Below are 8,179 nucleotides of genomic sequence, written 5' to 3'. Positions count from 1 at the left end.
ATAGAGGGGGGGGGCAATTTTTTTAAGCCATATTTTCCTTGATCGGCAGTTTAAAGTTGATTTTTGTTTGTTTCTTTGAAAGGGTAGTCCTAACAGTCAATAATTAGCTTTATCCTTATAAAATAAATATGTAATAACATGATAAACCCTTTTTAAATAATGCGAGCGCGAGCTATATATTTTTGTTAATATGATGGGCAATATGTTTGTGATCTTCAAAGCGAGATGCCTATGTAACTAAAATTAGACAATAACTGCTAGCAAGAAGCGCGAAGAGAATTTTTAAATATATAAGCTCTGACCTGATCTAAAGGGGACATTTTAAGAACTTTTTGCAGTTAGCCATGAAGACGATGCGTGTTTTAGCCAATGGCGGCGGAACGTATTTTTTTTTTTTTTGGGGGGGAAAGCAAAAAAAAGGGGCCAATAGGGGCAATTTGGTGCAAACGGATATTTTCACCATTAGATTATCATCTGTGTAAAGAGGTTGTGTGTTTTGTAGTAACTAAATTGAGCACAATTTTTTAAGTGATCACTAAAGTTATATATTTACGTTTCATTTCTGCGAGCGTAGAGAGCAAGCGGTTTGGGGGAAAAAAGTCAAATCTGAAGATGTAAAATTCACCTTTTTGGTCAATACTGTTAAAAGGGCATCCTTGTGAGATGTTGCGAGCGAATCACGTGCTCAAACTTTTGGAAATTTCATGTGGGCCTAGAATGATAATATTGATATAGATATCATTTACCCAGGGAAGCCACTTCAGTTCTGAAAACTATTCTCCCAGCTATTATTATTTTTTTTTACAAGAATGCTTAGAATGTCCAGTTTTCAGGTTGGAAAATCGGAAAAATTTGGCTCACGTTTCTCGCTCGCATCAAGTATTGTTTATTGAGGAACTCATTCTATTCCTGGTTACAAAAAAGAAGTATGAAATGTCCAGTTTTCAGGTTGGAATATCACAAATTTTAAGCTTGCGGTTCGCGCTCTCATTATTTAGTTCGTGAGATATATATTACTTTCTGAAGCCTGTTGCATAAAACTTTTTACCTGAGAAAACTCTGGTAAAAACTGAAAACTAAGGTTAGTCTGATTTCCGCCAATGACTTTAGTACAGGGCAAAAACTCCTGTAAAAACAACCTGAGTTTTCTCAGGTAAAAAGTTTCATGCAACGGGCCCCAGGTCAGTATATAAACAAATTACAGCTCGCCCTCGCATTAATTCTTTAGAAAGATACACATCTTTCTCACGATTACAAAAAATGCTCCGAATGCTCACTTCACGTCTTGTTACATGAAATGTCTACTAGTTTCAGCTTGCGATTCGCGCTTTCAACATTTCACAAGGATCATTATTAGTATTATTTTTATTTTTATTACCAGCAGAAGCTGTTATTTAAAATGACATCCCCTCCAAAACAAATCCTATTATCTAGAGGTTGCTCGCACGTTTCCAACACACTTGATCCCCTGCATCTTTAATTAAACCATTTGCTTATAGGCAGCAATTGCTCAGATAAAATCGAAATTAGCCTATGCTTGATCAGGGCGCCATTCTTAATGAAATACATGCTTTGGCCCCAACACACGCATGTATCATCGATCGTTATTACTATCATTGCATAATATCGTGTAATCTTGTAATGACAACATCGTTTTTGTTACCAAAATGAATTATTCTAATTTTCGGAAATACGAACCTTATTTAATTTTCGGATTAACGAACCTTATTTCGTTTTCGGATTACCGAACCTTATTTCGTTTTCGGATTAACGAACCTTATTTCGTTTTCGGATTAACGAACCTTCGGAATTACGAACCTTATTTTGTTTTCGGATTAACAAACCTTCGGAATTACGAACCTTATTTTGTTTTCGGATTAACGAACCTTCGGAATTACGAACCTTATTTTGTTTTCGGATTAACGAACCTTCGGAATTACGAACCTTATTTCGTTTTCGGATTGACGAACCTTCGGAATTACGAACCTTCGGAATTACGAACCTTCGGAAATACGAACCTTCGGAATAACCGAACCTTCGGAATTACGAAGCTTCGGAATTACGAATGTATGCGAGTTAAGACGCCCCCTTTTTATTTTATGATATAAATAGTATCAAATCATTCTCCCTAGGATCTGGCACCTGCTTGACCTTTGTAGTTTTAGTTCATGCCCTATCACAGTAAAAAATAAATATAGCACATTGTTTAAGCCTGTCATTCTAACAAAAACTTGCGTGTACTTTTTGTAATTGTTTAAACTTGTTAAACAACTTGTTTAAAAGTTTGAACAACTTGTTTAAAAGTTTAAACAATAGGTGTTAGGGGAAGAGCTTAAACAACGTGCTAAAAATTTAAAGTTTTTACAGTGAAGGGGGTAGACAAGGGTGGATTCAGGAACTTTAGAAACGGGGGGCATTTCATACAGGAAAACTTTGACAAGGCCCCCCCCCCAAAAAAAAAGGACCTTCAATAACGAAACGAGGTCATTTTGTTCCAGGAAAAATTGAACAAGCAAAAAATGGGAAGTACTCACTTGCGTATATGCATGAGATAATCCCCTAAAATAATATATTTGTGGGTCTCGAGGCGGGGGAGGGGTGTCAGTGGATGTACCCCTACCTGGATCCGCCATTGGGGTGGGGTTCTATCAGGCATGTTAGGAGAGCAGCATGCATCCCAACCGCTGCCGTATATGCATGTATAATGATTGACCTACGACATTCAAGGGCCCTTTGCCATAATCATTGTTGCAAAAAGGGATTCCCGATGTAAAGATTTTGAATCAACGGTAATCGACTTTCTCAGTCAAAATTAGTTGCAAAGTAATTTACAAGAAGATGTAGGAAGATATTCAAAGAGAATTCTAGGATGATAAAACAAGACATTATTCATTTTTTCTGGCGAGAGGGTGTATGTGGAAGAGCCGTGGTGTAGCGGTTCTGACTCTCGCCTTGTAATCAGAGGGTCATGTGTTCGAATCCCATCGTGGCCTAGCGTCCTTTGGCAAGGCGTTAATCCACACTTTGCCACTCTCGACCCAGGTGTTAAATGGGTAACCGGTAGGATGTGAAAGCCTATATATGAAGTATGCCTAGCAATTGAGTCTTGGAACTCTTGTTGGAATGCTCCCCAGGGAGTGGAGAAGGTGCATACATTGTATGCGGGCATGCAAGGATCCGATGACCGGGGTAATAATATGTCTGTAAAGCGCTTAGAGACGTCGTTCCGATGTATTAAGCGCTATATAAATGCGGAATATTATTATTATTATTATTATCTACCTAGAGGGTCATGCAGAATCACTGGACCGGGTGCAACTTTTAGGGGTGCCAAACACATTAAGGGCAAAAGTTGGAAATTCCTTTCTGAAGTAGTTACTGGAGAGGGTACGTTTACAATGTTAACCCCCTTCATTGTTTTGCGTGTGTGTGGGGGTATTTACATTGAAAAGGTAAAAGAATATAACCCCCAAAATCAATATCCAATGACAAGTGCCTATACTCAGAGCTTCCCTTTGATACGCTAACATATTGAAGTTTGGCTATGATATTTTGGGAGTGTGTATAAAAAGGGTGATGCGCATGCAGTACTATAGTTTGGGGTATGAAGGCAAAATGGCCCTATTAATACGGAGTGTATTTTCTCGATTGAATAATAGGGTTTTACAGTGTAGCAAGACATGATCCACTTAATACAAAAAACAAAAAACTTTTTTCTCCTTTCATAGTTTCCCGTTCTTTTTATTATTTTTTAAATAAAATTTGAGGGGGCGTCATACCCATGCCCCCATCTTCCACCGCCCAACATGCAGGGAGTCACTTGGCAAGGGGAACATAACATCACTCGCCGACTGCTCCCAAAACATATTTCCTCCGGCATATCTAGAATCTGTTATGTATGACGGGCTAGCTCTCCACCAAAAACCACATTCTAAATCTAATAATCCTACAGAGTATAACCATATCATATACGCCAGACAAACATTTTGTAGGCTGATTTCGTGTATAATATCCGTCCATTTGGCAAAGGGAGGGGGCATTTCTCACCCCCCCCCCCCAAAAGAAAATATATATATATATATATTTAATAATATTCATAATAATAATATTAATAATGACAATAATAATAATTATCACTCAAAACGTTAAGATAAGTGTGAGTTTTGTTATTTCGCCACAACACATTAATTTTTATTGTCAAAACTGGAAGATGTTTTATCTTTTCAAATCAGTTTTCTTCATCACAATATTTACAAAACTATAAGAATAAAATTGCTCGTTTTCAAATTGAGCGATGAACCTATGAATAAGTAGTATTTCGCTGATTGGTCATTTTTTACTCCTTCGCAAATTAAATTGCCGTATGAATACGTTATCAATTTGTCTTATTACTTGTCATGTATAACTTTGCCCCGCAGTAAAATTAGTATTTCAATTTAAAGAGATGCAGAGGTGTAAATATCACACTTCAGATTGGTCCCTCCCCAAATAAATGACGATTACCCCCCCCCCCCGGCCCCCAAATGGGCGGAAATACCAGGGGGACAGGGGGAAGTGCCCCCTACCAAAAATAGTAGGGGGCACAATATCAAATGTCCCCGTACTATTTTTGGTCTTTTATATGATGGATAAAAATACATCACTTCACAAACGAAATAATACAAGTATTTTGGACTAAATGACCTTGGGTGAAAACCTTTTTTTTTCTTTTTTCGTTTTTTTTTGCTTGTCACATTTTCCAGGCCTGTTCCCCCTACCTTTAGGGACAGATTTCCGCCCATGCCCCCCCCCCATTTACAAATAAGACATGTGGTGGTATCAAAGGAAATTAATTAATAAAAAACTAGAAAGAAGGACCACAGTCCGGGACCACAGTAAAAGACAATATCATATACACCTTGAGATCAATTGTTGATTAAGCATCGTTTCACTATGGAGCTATTGTCAGATTGTGTCACGAATGCAGTAACTTTCGAAGCCAGGAAGATGAAAGTCAATTTAATTGTGAATTGGGGGAACAGAGAAGGGGTATACCGAGGGAGGGGGGGGGGGGTAATAGAAGCGTGAATCATCTCCATAGTGCCAGAATGTCTTTCCAAATAGTTCATCTTACTATCCGCTTCCTGAAAGGGTCGAATCACTTCCTGAAAAAAAGGGGGGATGAATGGCGAAGATGGGGACAAAACCGTGGGGAGGAAGGTAAGTTTGAGGAGGGGGAAGAAAGAGGATTATTTTACTCGACATAGGGTACGTTTGAGGAGGGGTAAGTCAGCAAGAGGAGGTTTCACTCGATATAGAGTACAATTAATTCCAAGGATTTAAATAAATCGTGATAAGGTCAAATCGGGTCACATCGCTGACGAGGGTTGCAGTTAGCAGCCGAAAATTTCGAGGTAACTCTTCGTTATTTTCTGTTTTTTGCGTTGTGAATCAAAGTTCAACAAAATCGTGATAGGCTGTGAATATAGTAACCAGTCGAACTTTGAATTTATTTCAAATCTTAAGGATTATTTCTTATATCTCAAAAGATTTTAATTCAAATCTTTTAGATTTATATTCAAATCAACAAGGTGTAAATCTATGTCTAATATTCGGCTGGTCACTATTCACACCCTATCTGGATTTATGTTAAATCCTTGGAATTTAGAGTGTACGTTGTAGGAGGGGTAATACGAGGGGAGGGTGAAGAAAGTATGACACAGCAAAAACTGTGGTGTACATATAGAGGACCACACCAGTTATTTTACACCGGTGTCAAATTGGTGGTGTTAGTTTTACACCTATATGTGTTATTACAACACCTTTGGTTGTTACATTTACACTCTTTGGTGTCATGTTCAATCTTTAGGGTGTAATTTTAACACCTCAGGGTGTGGTCCTCTATTAACACCAATTGGTGTCAATGTTTTAACACCACAGATTTTACAGTATATTTTCGAAGCGATCAAAAAACATACTGTTTAAAATGTGTACCCTGTGTGATTTAGAAATTCAAGTTTTATGCATTGAATTCACATTAAAATGCATGGGGGAGGGGGATTCTCCAATCGGTTGAATTTTTCTGTATTCCTCCTTTCTATAAAATATAGATAGGGGAGAAAACGAGAGAGGGTAGGCCTAATGATCGCTGAACTACTCACTAATCATTCATGGCCCTACGGGGAAGCGGGTTTTGTGTAATTTTCCATAGGCAGCACCCCTTGGAATTCTGGTAGATGTAGCAAAATTTAGAAAAGTACCGGAAATGACCTACATTTTGTAGTGAATCCCCCCCCTTTTTTTTTGCTTGTCTAGTTTCTCGGGACCAAATTGACCGTAAATTTGCATTGATACCTATTTTTTTTTACTGTTCAAATTTACATCATCACCCCCCCCCCCCGCAAAAAAAAGTATCATTTCTAGAGCCCTGCGATCATTCATTATAATTCCAAATATACAAAAAGAAATAAAAGATTAAGTAAAGCATAAGGAGGGATAAAGGGTGTTAAGAATAATCTATATTGTTCCAATAATAATATTGTAGGCCCTACATGGGATTTACCGATTTGAATTTTACATGTTCTAATGAGATTTTCATTGCCATAACACCGTAATTGGAATTTGATACAGCCCGAATTTTGTTGCCATGGGATATCTGATAGGAGGGTTAATTTTATTACATTTCCGACACTTTAAAATGTTTTAAAAGACAACTTGGTCATTTCCTGGTTTGTTGTTTATTATTTTCATGAAGAGTCAATCTACGTCGAGACAACTTGATAATTTTGTGGATTTCGACCCCCCCCCCCCCCTCCATAAAAAATTCAAAACATGCAGGCCTACAATAAGAACAAACATGTGTAATTGAGAATATATTTAAAACAAAATGGTAGACTAACGAGGAAAAAAAACACCTCGTCATTTTTATCAGGGCACTTTAAAATTTCCTGCGCGAAAAGTATGCGCCACCTTTTTGCATTTTACTAAACTAGAGGTGGCGCTGGTCAAGATTTTAGGTTTTAAGAGTTGATTTCTTTAACTTGGAATTCAAAAAGAGTAAGAATTAGATCTATTGACGAAGAACACGCATCTGATTTATGCATAACAAGTACTTCTTATAATCGCGTCGATTCCTTGGGGATCAAAGATTTCAGTTTCGTGCTTCGCGTTCGTATCAATTTGTTCTCTGTAATACACAATTTGTTCTTTATTTAAAAAAAATTATTAAAACGTGAATACATGTCCCGTTTTCATACTTTTTAGCAAAAGTTTTCAAGCTAGCGCTTCGCGCTAGCATCATTAATTTAGCAAGATATTGCTTTCATTTGATTCATTTATTTATTCACGGTAAAAGCCCTATTCACCTGCTACCCTGTTTTACAAAGGGGCAGTACAAACGAACAAAAACATAAATCTTACATTTTGACAATAAAGACATACATGATGCAAAGATTGATAAATTAGAGTTGTACCAAGAACAACAAATTAAAATAGAATAAACTTGAGTTGTGCACATGTAAATTCAAGACATAGAATTATAACTTTCGATTAAGTTTCAAAATTACTACGTAGTAAAAAAAGAAACCCATAAAACAAGACACTACAACAAAAATTACTTTATAGTGTAGCGTCGGTTATGTCTGTCATTATGAAAAATAATTTGAAAATTTAATTTATTTGAAATGCATATAATTATTTAAAGTAAATAATGTCAAATTAATTATAGGTTACATTGAATATAGACATATCATGCAATGTAATAATCTAGGAAAATAAAAGAGGAACATAGAAAATGAATTTCAAGATATATATATATATTCATGTAGGAGATAAAAATGGCAATTAAATAGCTGTTGAATAAGGAAGTAAGAAAAAAGGAGAATAAATGACTGAGCAATAATTTCATCCTTTTCTTACAAAAAGTAAATAAAAATGTCCCGCTTTCGGTGTAAACCGAAAATAAATAGATAAATAGATAAATAAATGAATAAATAAATAAATAAATAAATCGATCAATCAAGCATCAGTCATCAATCAATCAACTCGGGTGTCGTATTTGTAATAATTGTTTATTTCTTCTTCTTCTTCGTCTTTGATTCGAAATTCCAATTTTGCGATAGATTTTTGACAATTAAAATTCTATATCACATTTTTCCCTTTCTATTTCCTTTTCTCTTTTTTTTCTTCGTCGTGAAAAATT

This window comes from Lytechinus variegatus, chromosome 16, assembly GCF_018143015.1.
Source record: "Lytechinus variegatus isolate NC3 chromosome 16, Lvar_3.0, whole genome shotgun sequence".
Lineage (NCBI taxonomy): Eukaryota > Metazoa > Echinodermata > Echinoidea > Temnopleuroida > Toxopneustidae > Lytechinus > Lytechinus variegatus.
Note: the sequence above shows the minus strand (reverse complement) of the source record.